The 23,051-nt window shown below is 33.5% G+C and overlaps 3 non-coding genes across 3 annotated transcripts; all 3 read left to right on the top strand.

Annotated features, from left to right (window-relative positions):
* Positions 1–1,903: 1,903 nt before the first annotated feature.
* Positions 1,904–1,975, top strand: TRNAE-UUC (transfer RNA glutamic acid (anticodon UUC)). Its single transcript has one exon. It is a non-coding gene; the product is annotated as a tRNA-Glu (tRNA).
* Positions 1,976–3,420: 1,445 nt separating this feature from the next.
* Positions 3,421–3,492, top strand: TRNAE-UUC (transfer RNA glutamic acid (anticodon UUC)). The gene has a single exon. It is a non-coding gene; the product is annotated as a tRNA-Glu (tRNA).
* A 546-nt stretch (positions 3,493–4,038) lies between these two features.
* On the top strand, positions 4,039–4,110 carry TRNAE-UUC (transfer RNA glutamic acid (anticodon UUC)). The gene has a single exon. It is a non-coding gene; the product is annotated as a tRNA-Glu (tRNA).
* Positions 4,111–23,051: the final 18,941 nt, after the last annotated feature.

Here is a 23,051-nt window from a genome sequence, read left to right as displayed (position 1 = left end):
TATGACTTTTGACATATATGATTATGTGGATATGACTAAGTATAACTTATTGATAGACATGATCTTAGTCAATCAACGTCGAATAAAAATCTCACCGAATAACACTTTTTTTAAGACGTTTGTAACTGTCGGGATAAGATTAATAATAATTATGAGATCGATCAGATCAAAATTCCCATAGAAATAGGATTATCGGGATAAAATGGTACTATAGGTACTCAGACGAAGTCGGGCCAGTCCGCTAGTATTCAATAAATGAAAACATATAAAACTAAAATTTTACAGAATCCTTCAAAAATGTTCTTATGACAAACAATATTTTAATGCTACTGTTTAATGCCCCTAATTGAAACCCTAATATGAATTGTTGAAAGTTTATCAACAAACGTACAGACAGACATTCTTAGCTACATATTAGAAGCGAGCAGTGAAGACATTACCGTAAATTGTCGACACCCTCCGAGATTATCTGTCCAGAACATAATGGTGCTAGGAATTAGACCAAAAAATACTGGCTTTGATACCGAACTTCAACTTTTTAATTATACCGTCAGTCTTCTGCCAAAAGAGATAGGGAACATGGCGAACGAAGATTTGGTTAGTTTCATTTTGAACTATAAAAATGCTCCCGGATTCGCGTGGTCTTTTTAATTTTTTTTAATAGGGCCATGTTTTGTTTCAGGTTTTCAATTTTTTTCAGAAATTATTAAGTCATAGGAATAATATTATTATATAAATTATCCATTTCAAATATCATTATCTTCAATTCAATCCATACTCCTAAAATTTAATTTGCACTCGTGTGTTTGACACTCTTATTCGACAAAGTGGCTGTACTTTTTTCTATAAAACTTTCTTGTATCTAGTATCATTTTATGAAATACTACGAAAGAAACCTCTGCCCAGTTCCAGGATATTTGATTTTCATTCGTTTGTTTGACATTCTTTTACGTCAAAGCGACTGTACTTTTATCGATAAAACTTTCTAGAATAATTCATTTTACGAAATACTATTGTAGATTAGAGACTTATGTCCAGTAGAAAGATACTGATTTATGCTGAATAAAAACTGAAATAGAATTTCAAAGAATATATGCCATTGAATAATGAAGAAGAATATATGAAAAATTCGACATAGGCAAAATCAGACCCAATACTAGTCTTTCCATAATCCTTTAAAACAATTTGGAACCAATCAACGGGAGAACACGATAAGCCATTTGGTACATAAGTTGCTACTCAAAACATTATTGTAGGAAGGTGAACTTAAAAGCATTGCTGTGTCACACTGTAACACTATTAATATATTAACACGAAACTGTTACTACCCCTTTATGTTATTTATTTATATATGTCGATATTTATGTAGAGCTTGGTACTGGTTTTTTGGGGGTAAGGTTGCAAAATAGTTTTGAATAGCATAGGGTAATATGGATTTATAAAATAGATATAAGTACATAATTAATTTAAATTATGACACCAGACAACAGTTCAAAAAACTTTAAGTAGCCTTTCCAGGGGAGTCAGCACTTAATTATCTATTAGACAATATATTTTAAAACAAATATATAGTAAAAACATTAATAATTATTACTCCATTTCCTTTTACTTTGGGATAGTTAATTTACTTTATATTTCATCACAATAAACGCAAATGTATTTTGATATGATACATAATAGTATGAATTTTAGGAATTTTGGATTTCGCGTATCCGTAACTAAAATTCTTCAAAACATCATCACATCATTTTTGACTATATAAGAAAGATATCAACAAATTAAATCGTAATAAAAGTATTAAAATGCTTTAAGTGCAAATGTTTATTGCGCCATTACTATTTAAACAGTCACGATGTCTTACTAAACTAGAACGTGATCATGCTAACTGACATGCTTCCTCATCTCCCGTATGGTCTAGTGGCTAGGATACCTGGCTTTCACCCAGGAGGCTCGGGTTCGATTCCCGGTACGGGAAAGTACTTTTTGACAATTCGTTTGACAAATACAGGGAATATTTTCTGGGAGATATATTTTTAGCTAGAAGTTATTTAGATTCAGTTTTGTCATTAAAATTAAGCTATTAATGTACGTTTGATACTGAGTTTTTAACTTTAAAATACTAAGATTAGTGTAGAGTCTAGAACTATAGGCATATAACAGTGGAAATTAAAATATAGTCAGAATCAGCCCCCTGCACTTTCACAAAAACTGATTACCAGACCGACAATTAACTAACAAAATGGACTTTTATTCCACAACCCTTTATGCAAGGGTGTCCTAGGGTCCCTAGGGAGAGGGTGAGTACAATAGCAACCCTTATTTCATTGTTAATGGGCCCTATTGTTCTAGGGGAGGGATAAATCGAAGTTCGACTCCAATTCAAAAAGGCTTGATTGGTGTTTGATGGGATTGGGAACTGTCAGTTGAAAAGTATTTTAAATATTTGCCTCTGTGCCTATACTCGTATATGTAGTAGTTAAACAGACTTTTGTCTTTATCATTTACAGATATATAGCCAACATTTTAGTAGAGTCCCGAGTCGGAGGTAAAAAAAACACAGAATTTACAAACATCAGTGACTGCGTTCTCATGCAGCTGACGGTGGCCTGTCTGATTCATCTGCTTTATTTAAGACCTTAACAGCAGTATTGATTAAAATCTATATAAATCGTTAATGCCAAGGTTCTCTACTAAGTTGTCGGACTATAGTCTCATTTTGGAATGAAAGAAAGAGCATAATAATAAATATTGTCTTATCCGTACCTAAAAGTACGTTTTTACTCAAGCAGTTGGTCATCAAATAAATATTACATAATCAATTGTTCTGGTTATATCTTAATATTTACTCAAGTGAACAAATTAAACCTGTGCGTCATTTGCAAAACGTTTTGGTAGCAGTACAAACGCAAAGTAATTATTTTATTGCTTGAAACTCAATAGGTCCAGGAGCCAGTCTTCATGAATGATCACTAGCAAGGCTAACCTACTGGGTAAAGACTCTTGGACAACAATTGGGTCTGAAAGAATCAAATTTTGAGTAAGATGTGATGACCCGCTCACATCAAAGGGCTGATGTGGACACCAACGGATCGCCAGGGGACGGCCGACAGTCACGAGAGATTGATTAATATACTCTATTTGATTATTACAAATAATAAGATAATCGTTTACAGCTGTAAAAGTAACTAACTGTAAATGAAGAAATCGCAAAATTCATGATAGAAAGAATGCTACCTTATATTTTTTGTCGTCTCAGAAATCAATACAAAGACTGTTTTTTCTTACTGTATTATAAAAGATTGTAAAGCAAGTTGTAATGCGTCATTTTATTGTGTACCCAATTGGTTCCATTCGTTCTTTTGTATTGTACCACAACTGAATGAGCAAAAGTGAGTGTACAAAATGACTTCACACCTCATCTCCCGTATGGTCTAGTGGCTAGGATACCTGGCTTTCACCCAGGAGGCTCGGGTTCGATTCCCGGTACGGGAAAGTACTATTTTGCAGTCTTTTGAATAATTATGCAGTCTGCAATTAAGGGATGTTCTAGTTGCTATCGTGAAACATCCATATTGTTAAGAAAAAGTAAATTTTAACTTTTTTTTAACGTACACGACCAGTGTTACCTGCCTCAAAAGAACTAGCAACCCAACGTTGTATGAATGCATAATCTTTGCTATTCGCGAATATTTTTATTTATTTAACGTCCATTTTACTACAAATACCTAAGATACATAAAATCTTATAATTACTTTTGACATAAGACAAACACACTGATTGGGGTGTTGTATGCACATACAGACGTCTTCGGAATAATGTATACTCATTATTAGTGACGACTATTCAGTTGGATTGTCTGTTTGTACAGTTTATAACAAAATCACACAATAAAAATAGATTCATTGATACTCAAAATGCTTGCAAAATAATGTCATTTCAAAGTAATTAAAAGTAAATATTTATTACGTCATATTTTTATTTCTATAGTCACGATGTTAAATTTGAAAACAGTTGTGCAAAGTAACTCATACCTCCATCTCCCGTATGGTCTAGTGGCTAGGATACCTGGCTTTCACCCAGGAGGCTCGGGTTCGATTCCCGGTACGGGAATATTCTTTTTGGTGATTTAATAAAAAGTATTTTGCGGTGTTGCTTATTTTGTTCATGAATAATTAAAGAGATTTTATTAACTCCATTAGTCAATATCGCATTACTATTTTTTATGAAGTAATATTCCTTTTTGTGTTAAACAAAGTAACAAAACTAAAATAATGGAATAATTTTGACGGCCACTGACAACTGAGTAGCTTCTAAAAATGTTGTATGAAAACCAGATCAGCGCTCCTAGCTTATTCCGCAAGAACAATTCAAGGGGTCTATAGTACCGAGTAAGAACTTTCCTTAAACAAATCACAAGGTTTCATATTCCAAGCAAAGCCATACGTATACCTATACGAAAGCATGATTTGTATGTTTCCACACACGCACTTGCTGGCAGAATATTAATGACTTAACTTGCACCGTGATATATGAGACAGAATGATAGTATTAATTAACTGAAAGTATAATGTGACAGTTCATTCAACCCTAGGGGTTGATATGAGGTCGTTGAACTCTTGGTGAAGGGTTGTTTCGGTGCTTGATTTAAGTGTAATGACGCTGGTTAACAAGAGATTCTGTTAGCGATAAACGATAGGGTAGTTTAAGGTGTAACTACCTCTAGTTTAAGTGATATAAAGATAACTGATCTATCGATGAAAATGCGTCTGTCTTGTAGTTGTGTCTTTGTGTTGTTTCTTACAGCATTTAAGTATGTGTTTTTCCATGTTGACTTTCAAATACTTACATATTCATACTCATGTTTAAGTAATCTAAACAGGAACACAGAAATGATGATGATGAATGAAAATCTAATTAATATTAACCTTGCTTGTATCGCAAATGCTAACATTAAAAGGAAGTAAAACATCTTTCAAAATATTTAATCAATATACTTACTACAATTATTACAAACACGTAAAGATCCATAACTCAAGAAAAAAAGGAGCTTAGTGGAAAAAAGGTATATACCTCTGCTCCCAAAATCACTCAACAGACACCTGTCACCCACTTAACGTTTAAAAAAAAGCAATCAGAAAAAGCCAAACACACATAATTACTAATACACCACACCCAAAAAAAAGGAATCTTGCAATTTCAAAAAAAAAAGACACAATTACTCCAAAAAAAGACAAGCATAAGCAACTACTCGTCACATCTCCACAACAACATTTATAATTGTCTATCAACAGCAAGACGTACAATAATTCTGTCGACAAACTTCAGCAGTTGTCGCGGGGACAGAAGTTCTCCAGCCTCCCTCAGTACCTACCAATAATTTAGCGACATCGCTACCCAAAGTTTGCATCGTATCAACACAAGGTGTGTTGGGAACATTGTTTAAGTTATAAGCGTTCGAGTTTGCTTTATTACTAACAAGGTTTTGCTTACAGCTAATATTAATTACTTTGAAATTTGTTAAATGTCATTTTTATCGTGATAGATAGAAAAACAGTTTAAACTTTTTTACTTTAAACCAGTCTTTAAATTACATCCTGCTTGCTGATTGCTTTATTTATTTAGTTGGTTAAAAGTTAATGCCGAAAATTAATAGTAACTCCGTATGAGATATTCTTGTTCTATATTGCTTAATTTATTAAAGTTCGTATTCGAACTGAAACTAAAAAGCCATCAATTACAAACAGACATTGTATCCCCTCAAATTATCACATGGACAAAATTATCCTTTTTTCCTGGACGGACATACAAGGATTGCAAAATACTAATTAATATTGTAACACCTACAAATCATTAATTATTATGGAATCAAAATAACAGGAGCCTATAAAAAGCTGGTTAAGCTATCTTCAGGGAAGAAATTTCTCCATTAAGCTTAAATAAATGTTATTACAAAAGAAAATTCTAGCCTCTTACTCTTCTAACTTGACACGTAGTTGATCTTCATCTAGGAAGATTTTTCCATTAAACTAAAAACAAAATGTTATTACAAAAGAAAATCCTAAAGCCTCTTGCTCTCATAACTTGACCCGCCATTGTTCGTCGTCAACAGCAGTCTAAATCCGGCACGCGTGTCGCTCAGTTCGCAACTTGTGCTCGCGGTGTCTGAGATTAACGCGACACCGCCACATTATACTCTGTCTTATTGTACTTTGTTGCACATTATTACTTACAGCAACGTTTTTGTAATTAGCTTCCAAGAACTTGTTTAAGGTTCGAATAATTCCATGAGTAAATTATCTGCGAATACATACAAAAATACAAAAAGCACATGTTACAGAGAGATAGACATGTTGCAGAGCAATAATATCTACGCATCTTAATTTGTAGTTAAAAAACTTTGAATACAGTACGAAAAGAACTATCTTTCTAGTAGCTAGCTAATTAGTGCTTAACAAAGGAATTCGTTTGAGCTCTCTTAATTGAAATATACAAAAATACATCAACCTGGCATTTCTTTCAGCTCTGCTGGGGTCAGCTTCAGTCTAACTAGATGCAGCGGAATACCAGTATTTTACATGGAGTGACTGAAAATAAAGCAAGCGAAGCTTAACCTCAGAGAGGGATTCGCGCAGCTGTCGTTGCTTTAGCTTCGAGCTCTTCTTAAATACAGAAATATTGAAAATAAGCAAAATGTTATTGAATTTACACATATAAATAAACAAATATAAGAGCATAAAATATTTTAAAATCATGATGCATCAAACAAAATACGGTTGGGGTAATAAAACGTTCAAACTTTTCCGTGCTGTAGATGTTGTTAAGACTCTTCTACATTCGCTAATCAATGGATAGACTGATCCAAAGTATCTAAAGAATACGCGTACTGATTGTGAAGATAAATATATATTTAGTGATAATTATAACTAACTATTGGCAGCATAATATAATAGCTATTTTTCTTAAATAAATAAAAAAAAAATTAACCCATTCATGTCCCGCTGCTGACCTTCAGTCCATCACGCTGACCAATTGCGTGTTGGGGACTTTACATACCTTCAGGAACTGTTCTAAAGAACTTTCAGCCGAACAAGGTTGCTTCCCAATGTTTTCCTTCACTGTTTAAGCAAGTGATAATTATTTTTAATACACACATAACTTCGAAAAGTCATTGATGTGTTACCTCAGATTCGAATCTGTTACCTCTTGCATAGGAGGTACAGTTGAATAATTTGTATAGGTTGAAAGAAAGCCTGTGTAAAGTCCCTTTTCACTGAAAGGCTTGAACATTTAACTGGATTATAAAACAGAACTATTTTACGGCCGGCGTTTGACTTCGATGCACTTACTTTATTACAAAGTTGTAAACGGTTCTGTTCGGTTTGCAATATGTATTGACTATTAGTACATTGATAGTTTCTGAATATTCAAAAACACTAATATTTTTGGTTGTAAGTAGTAAATATGGTATTAAAAAAAAATCGTGTACCAATATTAATTGCGAACATAAATAGAGAGGTACATTTATAGTTACAGTTTAAATTGAATGTGAAATGGTCTTATATTGTGACACTTATTTTCGTTACATCTCAGTTGAAAACTATTTCAAAGTACATTGTTTTGGCTACTTGATAGTGATCAACACGTTACGTCAAAGCAGCAATGTATTGAATAGTGACCATCAATTTGTTTTACATTAGTTGTCAACTGAGATACCTACGTAATAAGCAGGTTTGCTTTGGTAGCCCACTTTCCTTTTCTAACACATAATTTTCTAAGGCATCAAGTAAATCTTACGAACAAAGCTGAACAAAGTTCACGTCAAGTAAACACCAGGTGTGCTGTTCTATCTCAAGAGATTATATTATTATAGCTAACTTACAAGATGGCGGCCTTGTTGATATTTTTAGTTTAGCTAATTAACTGGGATCGTAAACATCGGTATGTTTGGGATAAACAACATTTTGGTATAGATTACAAGTGATAATCAAGTGGTACTTTTAGCAATCATCTATGACGCAATTACTTGTAGTTCTGTGTTAAATGTAGGTACGTATTAGAAATACTTATTAATTATCACTTGTTAAGAGAAAGGGCCTTCCAAAAAATCCAAAATTGACGGAATGAGAGGCTGCTTAGCCCTTGATCTACCATGCTGACCGTTGTGGGTTGTGGTCTTTGTATTTCTTCAAAAATATTTTACAGATGCTGACGTGCTAAGTTTCAACACAGTGTTATCCGCATTGTGATCAATCTGAATCTGTTTGAGACATCTTTAACTACTACAATACAGATAAACCAAGTGGTGGTTTTGTCAATTTTCTTGTGTGCCTCTGCTGATTCTACTAAATAAACTTTGTTCTTTCTTTCTTTCTTTTAGTATTCTTCATCTCTCGTATCATCTATATACGAATTCTTTATCTGTCCATTATTCTGCCGAACCCTTGACCTTACACTGCCTAAAAAGCAGACAAAACTATACTAAATAATAAGTCATGATACTTTTCAACAGTTACGTACAAGAAACTTAACAATAAATTCTCCATTCCCGCTTCGAGGAAACTTCTTCAGACATTCATATCCATTTGCACAATTGCATACTTTTTGCATATGTCAGTTGATGCCGCTCGAGTGCACTGAAAGCGCAACACTTAAGATTATTGCGGCCTTTAATATTGCACGATGTTCTTGGAGTTTTGAGCCAAAAACTGAGGAAATAAGACATGTACAGATATTTTGCGAAGGAGTTTTTCTCAAGTAGAATATTGGTTAAAAATGGTATAATAATATGCTATATAGCAGTAGACTTGCCTCCTTTTAAATGAGAATATTTGAAATATTTAATGTATCTATTCATTTACTCATTTTCAGCTTAATATACAGAGCAATATAAAGGCGGACTTAATGCTAGGGGCATTTTCTGCCAGTCTATCGTGGGGTGATGCAGTGATTATTGTGAAGGTGAGTCACTAAATGTACACGAAAGTCTTAAATATCAATCGGATATACTTTTTAAACCTTTCAGATGGTATATACATAAATACTACACATCTTTAAATTATGTAATCTACTTGACCTAGAGTCTAAGGCCATCTTACCTCAGATTTTCACCTCCATAATGGTAACATTATCACCAAAAATCAGGAACACCTCAATGAATAATAACCTCTGACCTGAAGTCATCTTAACACGAATCCCGGGGAATCAATCCCGGAGATTTATGACTCTATCCGCAGCCCTGTCCCGGACAGTTTTTGTCACTAGTTCCCGGAATCCCGTTGAAATATAAGGGTTCTTGCCAGATGGAAAATTGGATATTAGTGCGTGATTTACATGTGTTAGATATTTTTTATTGGAAGGTAAAGATTTATTTCGATTAGCCTGGTAATATCTTAGTTGGACGGCGTGAAAGGATTGTGATAGTTTTTTGGACGTGTTAAACGAATTTCGCGACCAATTGAATGAGTTACAATTTCTGGAGTTTAACACTGAACAATTGGCAGACATTTTTTGTGGCAGGCTATGAAACCAATTAAGTAAGCATGGCGCATTTGTCCCAAACATACATATTCTTAAAAAATGAATATCAAAGTCATGAGAACTATCACGATACGCCAGTGAGAGCTTCATCTTACTATGTATATCGTATTATATCATATCTATTACAAATACGAAACTTTCTTAGGATATTCATATAATATATTATGTACGTTTGCTAAACTTTCACGCTAAACTTTGGTACACAGATATTTTATCACTCGTAAGATATCTTTACAAATGGCAGTAAGTGACTAGTACTCTTTAGTCTCGTAGCGTTTATCACTCACAATAAACTCCATTTTCTCATCATTCTATAGGTCAAATAAACCTACAATGGTTTGAGTGACGTCATCATTCGGTCCCAATAAGATAAACCCGAATCTCCCCAACTACTAAAGGACCGCATTACTACTAGTAATATCGTATTATTGTGTTTTTTCCAACGTCATCGTATAACGGCTTATCCTATCTGCTTAATTCGACGGAAAATTGTTCTCTAGACAGTTTTTTCATTGCGAAAAAAATGTGTATCGACAAAAGATTAAAGTTGGTATTATGAGAGTGTTCTGATGCAGATAATGCAAGATTATTGAATTTTGTGGAGAAATCTGAATGATTGCTTGATTGAGTTTGTAGTTGGAACAAATAAGGTTTAGCTAGTGACGAATATGAGCACTATTTTTTATTACAATTGCTTTGCTTCCACTTTTGTAAGATTAGAAAGCGTGTAACAAGCAAGAAATATTAAAGTTATTTTGTACATTATTATTAAATAACAGTACTTGCAATAGTTAAAAACAAATATTTTTTTAATACGTGTACCTCGTTTTATGCGTAGAGTCTAATAAAAAGTGGGTTTTTCTTTTTTATCATTACACAATTAATTTACACTAAGAGTCGTCTTTTACTATTCTATTTAGTCTATTTATTAATTTGTAAAATCACAAATACTTTTTCCCAAACACGGCCCTAAAATGTTTCCAAAACTGCTAAGCTAAGAAGGTGTAAACTTCTAAAACTTGTAAGAATAGAAGTCTCGAAGTAAATCGACGCTCTAAGATTTAAAAGTTTGCGAGCGAGGAATGAATTGGAAAATTGTATCGGACGCGTGGACATTGAATGAAAGGACATAGTATAAATAGAAAATATATACTACTATTAAGAATAGGGGGAGAACTTTGTGTTTTGTAGAGGGTAGTTTCGGGAACAATGTGGTGAAACAGTATGGTGAAAATTGACTGGAAAACTCTTCATTATTGGAGAGTTAAATTTTAAAATACTAGAAGGACATAGACTATGTATTAAGCAGGTATACGCAAACTAGCAAGACACGGCTTAAGCCTGTTCAAAGTGCTTCCTTAATAATGAAGTATACATTAGTATTTTTTAGCTCTTCCCAATTTCAACTTTAAAAAACGAGCTAATAACATTATTGCAGCAAAATACACTTTACTGTAGCTAAGCTAACTATTACATTAAAGAAATACAGGTACTCTTTACTCTTAAGCAAAAGTTTTACAAAACAAAATAAAAAAAAAATACAATTGCACCGAAATAAATAATACCAAACAAAAAGCCATTCTCTTAACAAAACTACGATTCACAAATTACTCGAAAGAAAAAATATTGAAAACATTAATAACAGATTAATTTTCTTAAGCGATACGCTTATGTAGACTTAATTAACTTCGCGAATAAGGACTCCTACACACTAGCGTTTATCGGTAACAGAATCTTAGTGAATGTCTGAAGTGTGCTTTGCTGTTACTAATGTATCAATATTATAAATGCAAAAGTTTCTGACGATGATTGTATATTTGTTACTCTTTGGAATAAACACTACTGAATGTATTTTGATGTAATTTTAAACGTAGGCAGTTGACACAATTACATAGGTAATTTTACTCTAGTAAATCATTTTATGCGGTTTAAATCGTGGTCACAAGCTAAAATAAAAAAAATCCGTTTACTTATTCTTACGAAGAAACTTTGTTTTGGTGTTGTGTGATTGCGTCTTGAATATTGCTAGGAAAACGCAAGTGTGTAAGATTCCTTAGAAAAACCTGCAAACGACAAGTTTCATTTGCAAGGTAATTAGTGACTCTCACATTTTTATTTTTAGTTCACTTAGTTTCAAATATATTTAATTAATTATACATTTCCAATGATTGTTTTCTTGAAAGTAAAGAATCTTATTTCAAGGAATTCAAATTATATATCTATTTTTGTTTTAGAATTATTTTGGTTCAATCTAAGTACGTTATTTTTGTTAGAGATTTAATAAGATATAAGTAAACATGTATCAGTTTTTCTGTAATTAAAAACTAAGTTAATATAGGTTGGTTTTTAAATAGAACTTTTGTATGTGTATTTTGTAAATGAACTACAAGAGATAATTAAAATTATATGATACTCTATTGAGAGAGCAGTCATAGCCGAGGTTTAAAGTTGACGTATGTAGTCCGAAACCCACATTTGGCTACCTTGGTGGACTTAAGGCCTAACCCCTCCCTCTTTACGGGAGGAGACGCTTGCCCAGCAATTCGACATGAATGAGACAAATTTATTTATATACTATACTAGCTGATCCGCGCAACTTCGCTTGCGTCACATTAGAGAATCATAATTTTCCCCGTTTTTGAAACATTTTTACTGGTACCCTGCTCGTATTGGTCGTAGCGTTCCTCGATAAATGGGCTATCTAACATTGAATTTTTCAAATCGGACCAGTAGTTCCCGAGATTAGCGCGTTCAAACAAACAAACAATCAAACAAACAAACAATCAAACAAACAAACAAACTCTTCAACTTTATAATATTGGTATAGATAATATTGGTATAGATTTGGTAAAGATAATATAATAATAATGCAAAGCATGTTTTTGAGATGCCATGCAAATATTTCTAAATCGAACCTACGACAATTGCTGCAATAACAGTCTATCAACCTTTTTGCTTAGAATTTCCCATTTCAATTAATCAACTATCAAACGATATCATTAATTAATCAAATTGAATCACAAATCTCTATTAAATTAGATTACAACTGATCATTTGTACGAAAATAAATCAAAACTGCCGAATGGATTCAATAGCTCATCAGTCTTTGACAGATGGTTTTTCTACCAACGACCAAACACACCATAAAATATTTCACAACTCTTATTATAACCACATAAGGTCCATTTTCAATTGGTAGGTTAGTTTGTGCTTGTACTTGTGACGTTGTGGTTTCAGTGATAGATTCGTTCTAAAATGCTTTTGAATTTGACGGTTTGGAAAAGTTGAGCAATGCGGTTTGTTGATTCCAATCGTAATTTGTGAAGTTTTTGTGCTTTTGTACGGTTTTGTGCAAGGCAATTAATTTAAACAATGTTTGTTAAGTTTGGGACATGATTAGGAAATGGTCTCTAGTTGTCTTCGAATCTATTCAATTTTAAAGAATCGTACTTTCGCAGGTTTTCATTTGTCTATTAAAGAAATACTTGTTTCTTAAAAAGATCCTATTATGTTACATGAAGCCCTGGTCCTGTAGTGTTAGAAAAGGTGCTACAATACTTTCAAACTGACCTAAAGTAACGGAACTATACTAACAAAAAAAATGGTTGTTTGTCTGCAAACATGTTCATGATATGATTGAAAAAACAAGACAAGCTACCAACCAAGAATAAGATTTCTAGCACATCGAAAAAGAGTACAAAGGAACGTTCAACATGTTACTAAAGTACAGCCAAATGCTACAATAATACAGTTTCAAACTTTGTAGCTAAGGTTCACGGGTTTCCGATCATCTAAGATGTTTCATCCAGCATTTATACGTAGGTCAAAGGAACAAATAAAGGCCCGACGCCTGCTTTATTTCCCTCGGGGTATTCACTCATAAGTCTCCCGTTTGCAAAGGTTTCTTAGAAAATGCATGCCGTGTGACTGTGAGGCTTAAATGGTAGGTTCTTTCGTTTCAAATCTAGGTGTTGTGTGTGAAATTAGATTGGTTCTTGGAAATTTAATTTTATGTTTAATTTTCTTTTGCTAGTTTTGCTGTAGTTTTTAATAACTTGCTTGTTTTCTTATCTAAATTATATACTTTCAAATCTTAGTGGGAAAATTAGTTCTATTTCTGGACTGTAAAAGCTTAAAATATCTAGATAGATATTTTACATGTATGGATGGATGTGAATAAAGCAAATTAAGTTTGTAAGGATCGTACCAAGTGGCGTTCTCTGGTCTCTGTCTGCCTCTATGACAAGAAGGCGTGATTTTATGTATGTATACAGAAATTTTATAAACACAGAATTAGGCCTTTTTCCCAGGGGGGTTGAGACAGATCAATAATATAATGAGAGGAGAATTATAGATATATATATTTCATAGTCATATTATCTCAATAAATAAATATTACTTCAAAAAGCTACCCTGTACACCTACGATACTTATAAATGAATTAAAAGACAAACCAATTTTACAATCACCAAAAGATATGTCACCAAAACCTGCCCGACACAACACATTTACCAAAAATCAGCTTCAAATATTCATACACACTTCAAAATCATTCACACACTAAATCGAACCACACTATTACAATTTGTAGCGCATAACATAATAAACGATATTCCCGAACACCTCACTTTGCATATTAATACGGTAACGAACATTATGCAAACTAAATTCAATTGTAAGCGTGCATTTTCATTTTGTGGAGCTATCGACTGTGTAGAAATTATGCTCGTGTAAGTTCTGTAGGTTATTGAAGGAATATTCAAAGAAGTTTTCTGCTCGAAAAATATAGTATTTTTATATTCTACGTATTACAAGTATGATAATTTGTATGGATGAGAATGAGACAAGGGAAGCTGGTAAGGATCGCACCAAGTGGTGTTATTTGGTCTCTGCTTACCTCTATAGAAAAAGGCGTCATTTTTTGTATGTATGTAAAAAAAGTTATAACTGATTATTCATTAGTACCTAAACAGAATATAAATATTTAGGTATGTATCAAATAGTGTCATATCCTATGCATGTACCACTGCTGGGCTAGGATCTCCTCCTGAGCGATAGACGGGTTAAGCCTTGAGTCCACCATGCTGACGAAGTGTGTATTGCGATTTTGCATATCCTAAAAAAATGTGTACATATATTTGAATTTAAATATCAATATAATTTAAAGATCAAAATGTTTAGAATGTTTCTTTAAAAGTTTAAGTAGACAGCTCCAGCTGACTCCAACACCACTTCAAGAACTGTTCAGAACATCTCGTATTTTCAAAGTGTCCTTAAGATTTTTTTCTTTCGAAGTAAGTCAATGTAATAATACACCTAAAACGTATTCCAGACGGTGAAAAATATAAATATTTTTTGTAAAATTTAGAATATAATGCTAAAGAACGGTACTTCAAACATTTTTCGGCGCTTGACCTTCGGTTACACCATAGTCAGGTAAGTATTGCGTAGTTGTCGGTGGAATTTGACAGTAGTTTTCTCACATTCGTTGTTATTCAATCTAATGAATAGGTTATCTGACAATTATTTATAATTATTTTTTTAAGCTCTCGCAACTTGTACATACAATATTATAATGCAACGGGTCTTAAACGCGATTGAAAATTAAAGGTTAGGATACCGATGTTTCACACGTTACCGGTAGCTGATAACCCGGCAGTGTAATTCGATCGAAACGTCAGGTGAACAAAATTAAATAAGTTATCCTAACCTTTAATTTTCATTTTAGGACCCGTTGCATTATAATATTACTTATTTATAATTCACGACAGTAGCCTTTAACCTATGTTTATCAAAACTTCTTTTAAAAGTCAATCGACTCTATCCTATTTTCTTCATATTCTCAACGTCACTATAGACGCTTATAAAATAAAGAAACATGCGTAACTATTGAAATATTCAAAAAGCAAAGCACCTATAAAATGTTTGAACAATGACACAAGGTATACAGAACTCGAGGACCTCTTAAAATGTACATTAAACATTTACATACGTATCCCTTGGCGTTTGTGACGTCACGATAATCTTTGGAAAAATGACATGGCATTCGTACAGTTTTATATCAAAATGGGTCGAATTGGAAAAGACAAACAAGAAATGACAAGCCCTTTACTTGTATAATCTAAAAGCTTTTCCTAGAAGTCAAAGAATTTTCTATTTCAATCGAAAATAAAATGCATTCGAGTTAAACGTTATTGCTGGTATAATGTGAATTTTAATATTCTTTCGTATATATGTAAAAATTATATTCGATTTAATCAAATAAGTAGCAAAAAAAAAAACTGTCCCTTCTTCAGCTATAGGAACAGTCAGAATAAAAATATTCGTTAAATAAATACCTTTAACGAAATAGTCATTCAAATTCGTTCGTTTCTTGAATTCTGATCAAAATACAAAAAAGTAACAGTTATTTTAAATAAATAAATTCAAAAGCCGATGGAATTCCAACCGAAATTCGTCCGCCATGATTGATGACGTATTTGCAAGGGCGCCTGTGATTGGCTGATTTGATTGTCGGAAAGACGTTGGAAATTTAACGTCGGCATGACGAACATTTTGATTCACTGAATTGAGGGCTCATTAAGATTTTTTGTTAAGAAAAATATGTGAAAAGAATTTTTCTCGTTTTTTGTGAGACAAATCAAATGGATGGTTGATATTTCTTTATTTGTACCGTTACGATGAAAGAAGTTATTTCCAGAGTGTTATTTATAAATTGTTACTTTATAAGATTTGTTGTGAGATGTATGTCGTCTCTTTCTTCGCCTTTGACTTTATTATGTTTGCATTATATTTGTGTTTATGACTAGGGTGCAAATTGAAAATATGATGTCGTAAATAACCACATTGCCGTTCTACGTACCTACATACCTACTAATCACGCCTTCTTCACAAAGGGGTTGGTTGAGACCGTAGCTTTTGTTTACTCAGTCTTTTTAGTAAAATATAATTTTATGTGTATCGTGTCGCGTAATAAAAGAAAATTGATAAATTTTCATACAAAATACGCGATTAATCAGGGGCTTTAAATATTCCAACATAAGTATTTTTCTCAGAAATAGTTTCCTCGTCAAATGATTACAGTTCGGAGACACTAAGGCGTTATATTTTAATATTTAATTTGCCATAAGCATTTCATTTGCCTAATATGACAATAAAAGTGGTTTCAATACATACATACATTTGATATTTTTTTACTATTAACGAAGAACTTGATCGTTTTCCTTTAAAAAACAGCAAAACAATAAAACAAAACGTATTTCCTCACGGGATTTTGTATGAAAATTTACGAGTATACAGGAAACAACGATATATTAAGACTTGGTCGGATTTGAAGGTAATCGCTACGCATTTTGTTTTCATTTCACAAAAATAAACATACGTATCGAACGAAATAATCCACAAACGATGTTGGATCCACCGTCTTGTGGAAACAATGTTTTCAATGTAGGGCTTTTGAAACAGCGGTCTGAGACGCTTATAGATAGTTGCAGTTGATTAATGATCAGTGAGTTAAGTGACTTTAACATGAACATTCTCTAAATGTGCGGCTACTCAGTAATATTTGGACCCATAAGTTGTCAATTAAAAAAAGTTTCTCGCCTTATCAACAAAAAATTAGGCGGCTTAAAAAGTTTGTCACTAGGTAGGTGAGCCAGACGTTGAATGAATCAAGAAACAGCGGATTATAGTACATTACGAGTAATTACAAAAAAAACTTAGTTTTGTACAAAAGACTGTTCACCGTAGAAAAAAGGCAAAAATATTATATTCATATTGTAAAATGTATTTGCAAATTAAAACTTTTGTTCGTTGTTGTAAAGTCGTGCAAGTCGTGTTTATAGATGTTGTGAATGGTTCTCTGGTCTCTGCCTAACCCTATACCCGAAGTGATCTTATGTATGTAGATGCTATATTCTACTTGTCGTTATTATTCGAAGTCGTGTTTACTAATAAAATAACTAAATTCAATCTTCTACTCTCGCTGCTCTCTTTTGCTTAAGATTATTATTCAGAATAGTTTTTGAATAAAAGAACTAAATCCTGAAATCTTCTCTCGCTGTTTTCCTAGCCCGTCACTGAAGAGGAAATTCACTTTGAATCGAGTTAAGTGCGCACCATGCGTTAAGAGCATTAAACTTTTTGTAGCGCCCACAGACGCTGTCAAATTGGGCGTGAACTGCGTACAGGGGGGAGAGGGGGGGAGAAACGTTTGAAGAAAGACTGAAGCTCGGATGTGTCATTGTTTTTCACTTTGTAGAAGATATAATTTAGCAGAATGGAGTGTAATGACCCCTTTCGTGTGTTGAGGTGACTGAAATGATTGTGTTAATGGCTTCGAGAAAAGGTTTTGTTGGTTAACATGGTAAAAAGAGGAACGAGAATGAAATGTGGAATATTGACTGTAATATAAGTCAACACGCGAAATGGCATTAGACCAATGTCAGAAATACTCGTTCTTCATTCATTAAGTCTTGTAAATAACAATAATAATTACCCGCTTGGCTGTGGCGAAAAATGTATAGACAGTTTTCTAGAAAATCGTGTCTAATGAGTACGTTTGATTTGATGAAAAATGCCATATCATTTTATTCCCAAATCAGCCAAAAACCAACTACAGTGGAAAATAATAAAAAAGATTTGGCATAAATAAGTTCAAGCAACGTTTCATAGCCACGAACAATTTTGAGAGGTTCCCCCTTACTTTCGAAAAACTTATTGTTTTTGTGAAATGTTTTAAATTATGTACAAATACATTGTATATTGAAAATAAAGATTAAGTATGTCTTTTACGCAAAAAGGTGTTTCTTCATACTTTTCCGTAGATTACAACGACTTTTTAACCGGCTTCAAGAAGGGGAAGGTTCTAATTTTTTTGGATCCTTATTTTTTTTAAACCATACACGCGGCTACTGTGAATTTTTAGTCATTGGTTTACGAAGATACAAACTATAATTATAGTAGAGACCCGAAACAACTTTATGTGATTGGATGACACTAATGTTAGTTCTGTGTGGGAATAACTATCACTTGTACATGCTGGTAACGCCCATTGACGTATAAATGTATTATTTGAATACCACTAACCGTGTTTCTTCATGTACTTTAAACAGTAATATTGAAGAAATTTCAGTCGTCTCTTAAACTTTCTATATATACCTCTATAAACAATAGAATAAAAACGTGATGATCCAAATCCTTCTTGAAACAGAATTTTAAGGAAACAACATTCAAAACAAATAATTACTGTAGAATTTAATTAAGCGTAGCTCGTAAATATGTCAAGAAAGTAACAAGTATTCTCTTTTACAGGTATAAGATATTTTACCTGGCTTGTATATTTTTATTTCGAAGTATCTTTATAATATTAAGTTACAGTTAAGCTATGATTTGTTTGTAATCTGCTAACCATGTGTGAACTCTCCAAAAATATTTTTTTGTATTAAAAAAACTTCAACAAAAAAGAATTTAGTACTTACCGAATTCTAGCCCACTGAACATCAATTCATTGATTGAGTGATCATAATTTGCCTTAGTAGTTCTCATATCCTGTCAAACAGCAAGAGTGGATCTTTGGATCACGTAAAAATTACTAAACGGATTTTGAGGAAACTTTTTGTTGATACGGGTGGTCAACCCCACGATTGGCTGATTTTATTACATTATTGTATAAATAAACCTGTAAATAACTATGTATACTAAGTCCAGTAATCTTAGGAATTCCTTCGACAGTCGATCAGCTCCTCAAGTGTCTAGAATAGAACGATTTAGTTCAAGCGAAAACATAAGAGACGGTATTTTGAACGGTTCAGCTGTGAATTAATGCAAAAATATTAATAAAAACAATCTTAACTGACGTACCATTTATACATAGATTCCGTCTTTACAAATAGATTAAATATTGAACGTTTTTCGACCGTTGTTAAGAAAAACGATTTCACAAAAAATGGTGTGCTATGTAATAAATTGATTGATTAATACAATATTTTTTAACTAATAAAACTTAAGTTCTATGTTTGTATCTAATCTTATCTAAACAGCGGTGTGGAGGAATACTACGACGCGTAACTCGGTTTCCATCTTTCTATATCTGTTTTAGCATACTTTAAAAATGTTGTATTCAATCTTAATTTACCAAGCATTAAGAACACTACTTGCACTTGCCTAAATAGGCGCCCATAGCCAGTTGCGCTCACCGGTCGGTAAACGATCTGTGGGTTAAGCAACCCTTGGCGCGGTCATTCCATAGATGGGTGACCGCATAGTGGTATTTGAGCTGGGCGCCTCCGTGCTTCGGAAGGCACGTAAAAAGTCGGTCCCGGCTGTTGTCTGCTATGATAACAGTCGTTAAGCCACGTCAAAGGCCTTTCGAGCGGCTTGAACAACTTTGACACTAGGTTGACCACTAACCATACGACAAACAAACAAACAACAACTTGCCTAAATTGGAATATTTAGAAAAATATTAAGAACATACCAGTGTTTATTCTCAAAATATCAACCAGTGTGTTTCCTCAAGAGCTGTTTGATTTGACAAATTGCATCCTTTGTTGGCTGCAAGCCGTCGATAACCCCTACTATTTGTACAGACAGCATGCCAGTTAAACGTATAACAACAACTTCACGTCTGATTTGTGTCCACGTATGTACCTACTAAAAATAGAAAAAACCTTTTAAAATTGCCTCATACTGCGTTGAAATACGTGATTTTTATCTATACTAATATTATAAAGCTGAAGAGTTTGTTTGTTTGTTTGTTTGAACGCGCTAATCTCAGGAACTACTGGTCCGATTTGAAAAATTCTTTCACTGTTATATAGCCCATTTATTGAGGAAGGCTATGAGCTATCATCACGCTACGACCAATAGGAGCAGAGCATCAGTAAAAAATGTTACAAAAACGGGGAAAAATTTTGACCCATTCTCCTATGTGACGCAAGCGAAGTTGCGCGGGTCAGCTAGTGGTATTATAAATACATACAAAGCTAGCCTCATTCACATCTCGTCATACAAAACCTTCGGTATTATAAATCTTCCCATAATAATATTATTATATATAATAAATGCTATTTTTAAATTGAGTTCGTTTGTGTTACCTTCTTTAGTGTGAAAATGAGTGGACCAATTAAGATGAAAAGCCACTTCTTGAAAATCTCCCTGCTGCTGTCAAAAAAGGGACTTGGTATACCTATTTATCCTCATTTTTGTAATCATCTATTACACCTAGCAAATATTATAATATGACAGTGCCGTACGAATTAAAAACCTTCGCACTTCAATCAACAAGAAAATACACCTCAAATGTAAAAATATGTTCTTTTAAGAATTCTCCATCATTTGTACTATTATTCTTTTTAACATTTAAAGCACAGACACAGACACTTTACATTGGCTTCGGCACTATAGCGGTACAAAGACAGTATTCTTGTTTATTTCCTCAGAGAGTTGTCGAGCAAATACCTGTAGATCTGAGTGGATTGTCAGGATTCTTTCTAGCTGTCTAATGGGAGGTGTTGAAAGCTTGTTTTGTTTGTTTTAGAGCTCCTTTAAGAGATAATAGCAATGGCTTATTACCAACAGAAATAAAAAAAATTAAACAGTAGATGCTTCTATAGAAAAGAAAATGATAGTAATGTTCCAGAACAATCTGTAGTAATGATTAATTTATAAATTTTTACTTGACGTGTATTTTACTGTTTAACAAAGCATCCTACTACGGTACGCATGTCGCAGTGATCTGCTATACGCTAAGTACGCATTCTGTTGCGCATATTATACTGTCAGCCAAGCATTTCTTCCAACTATTTAAGTGAACTTACAGTCTAACGGAATGCAGCTAATTACCAGTATTTTACATGAAACGACTGCCTATTGGACCTCCACAACCTAGTAGCCTGGGGTATAACACGTACATTTCATGTTTCTGACTACTGTTGATGACTGTCAAAGACCTTTGCAAATAAAAGCTGGGATACAAAATCGAGATCGATCTGCGCGGCTCTTGTTACTAAGCCAAGAGCTCCTCTGCTTTGCGTATACTGATTTATAAAGGAACAATTAATCACTGACGAAAGAATGAAGAATATGACAACATAATAAAGTCATACAAGTCATCTATAGTGCTAGGGGATTTACTGATTGACCCTAAACATGACACATCATGACGTAATGAATATTTAGGTATTATTGTTTAGACTACTTTTATTGACTGTTTATTTCTTTGACTACTACTTTTCTTAGTTATTGATTGCTTAGAAATGAATTTCTTAGAAATGACAGATTAAGAGTAAAGTCCCGAATACTTGTTATATTTAATGAGAAATGTTTGTTTATATGCATCGGACTTAAAAGATACGAAATTTTTACAAAGTAGCTTGCCAAAATTGGTCTAAAATATTCAAGCACAATAATCTTAATCCATTTATAACTTTTTTTTTGTTATCTGTTTTAAATAAGACAACTCCCGCATTTAGAATTGCTCTTGTGTCGCGGGAACTTTTACAAACATACCAACAACGAATACAAGGGACGACCAGAACCGAAACATTTTTTTGAAGATCACACAAATAATTGCTCCGTGTGGGAATCGAACCCACAACCTCCCGACCAGTGGTATCGGCGAGGCGACCTAAAGCATTGTGCCACGAAGGCAGTCGAACTTTTGTTGTAGATGAATTGTACTTAACAGATATAAAATCATTATAGTTACAAAGAAGTATAGTTTTCAAAATAGACATAAAACCATTCAAGCACAATCATCATCATCTTAGCCGGGAATCGTCCACTGCTGGACAAAGGCCTCCCCCATCGAGCGCCAATAGGACCGGTCCTGGGCCGCCCTCATCCATCGGACTCCGGCAACCCTTACCAGGTCGTCGGTCCATCTTGTGGGGGGCCTGCCAACACTACGTACAAGCATTAAAAAATTCAAGCACAATAATCTTATTCTATTTATAAGCAAATTAAACAAACATTATCAATATAACATTTAATATAGCAATAACATTAAACGTCGTCCCAAGTTGTTCGTAATTAAATCCGATGCACGCCTCTATGGACTGAATGCCAATTATAATAGTTTCCCTAGTTCCTAACTAAACGCGTTTTCTGTGATTGCTTCACTCTCTTCAATGGAGCCGCATTCGATATACATTCATCTTGTGTTTGTTTCATTTATGTTATATTTTTGTGAGCATCTAACTATTGCACCTGAAAAAAAATCTTTCTTTCGTTCTGACAGTAAATGTATGAAACCTAGTGTAAAAATTCTACCAGAATAAACCAACCTGTACTTCTTTAGGTGAAACCAGGGTGGGTACAATTGACAGTCGTTTCGTATAACATACTGGTATGCAGCTGCATCCGGTGAGACTGGAAGCCGACTCCAACATAGTTAGAAGAAAGGCTAGGCTGATGATGAGTAGTCAAACACCTAAAGTTACCTGTCAACTGACTGTCAATAGCCATAATCATAGCCATAAAATACTCAAAGCTACCAACCTCAAAATTAAATT

The sequence above is a fragment of the Anticarsia gemmatalis genome, chromosome 19 (assembly GCF_050436995.1).
Source record: "Anticarsia gemmatalis isolate Benzon Research Colony breed Stoneville strain chromosome 19, ilAntGemm2 primary, whole genome shotgun sequence".
Taxonomy (NCBI): Eukaryota; Metazoa; Arthropoda; class Insecta; order Lepidoptera; family Erebidae; genus Anticarsia; species Anticarsia gemmatalis.
Note: the sequence above shows the minus strand (reverse complement) of the source record. Positions and strands in the feature narration are given on the sequence as shown.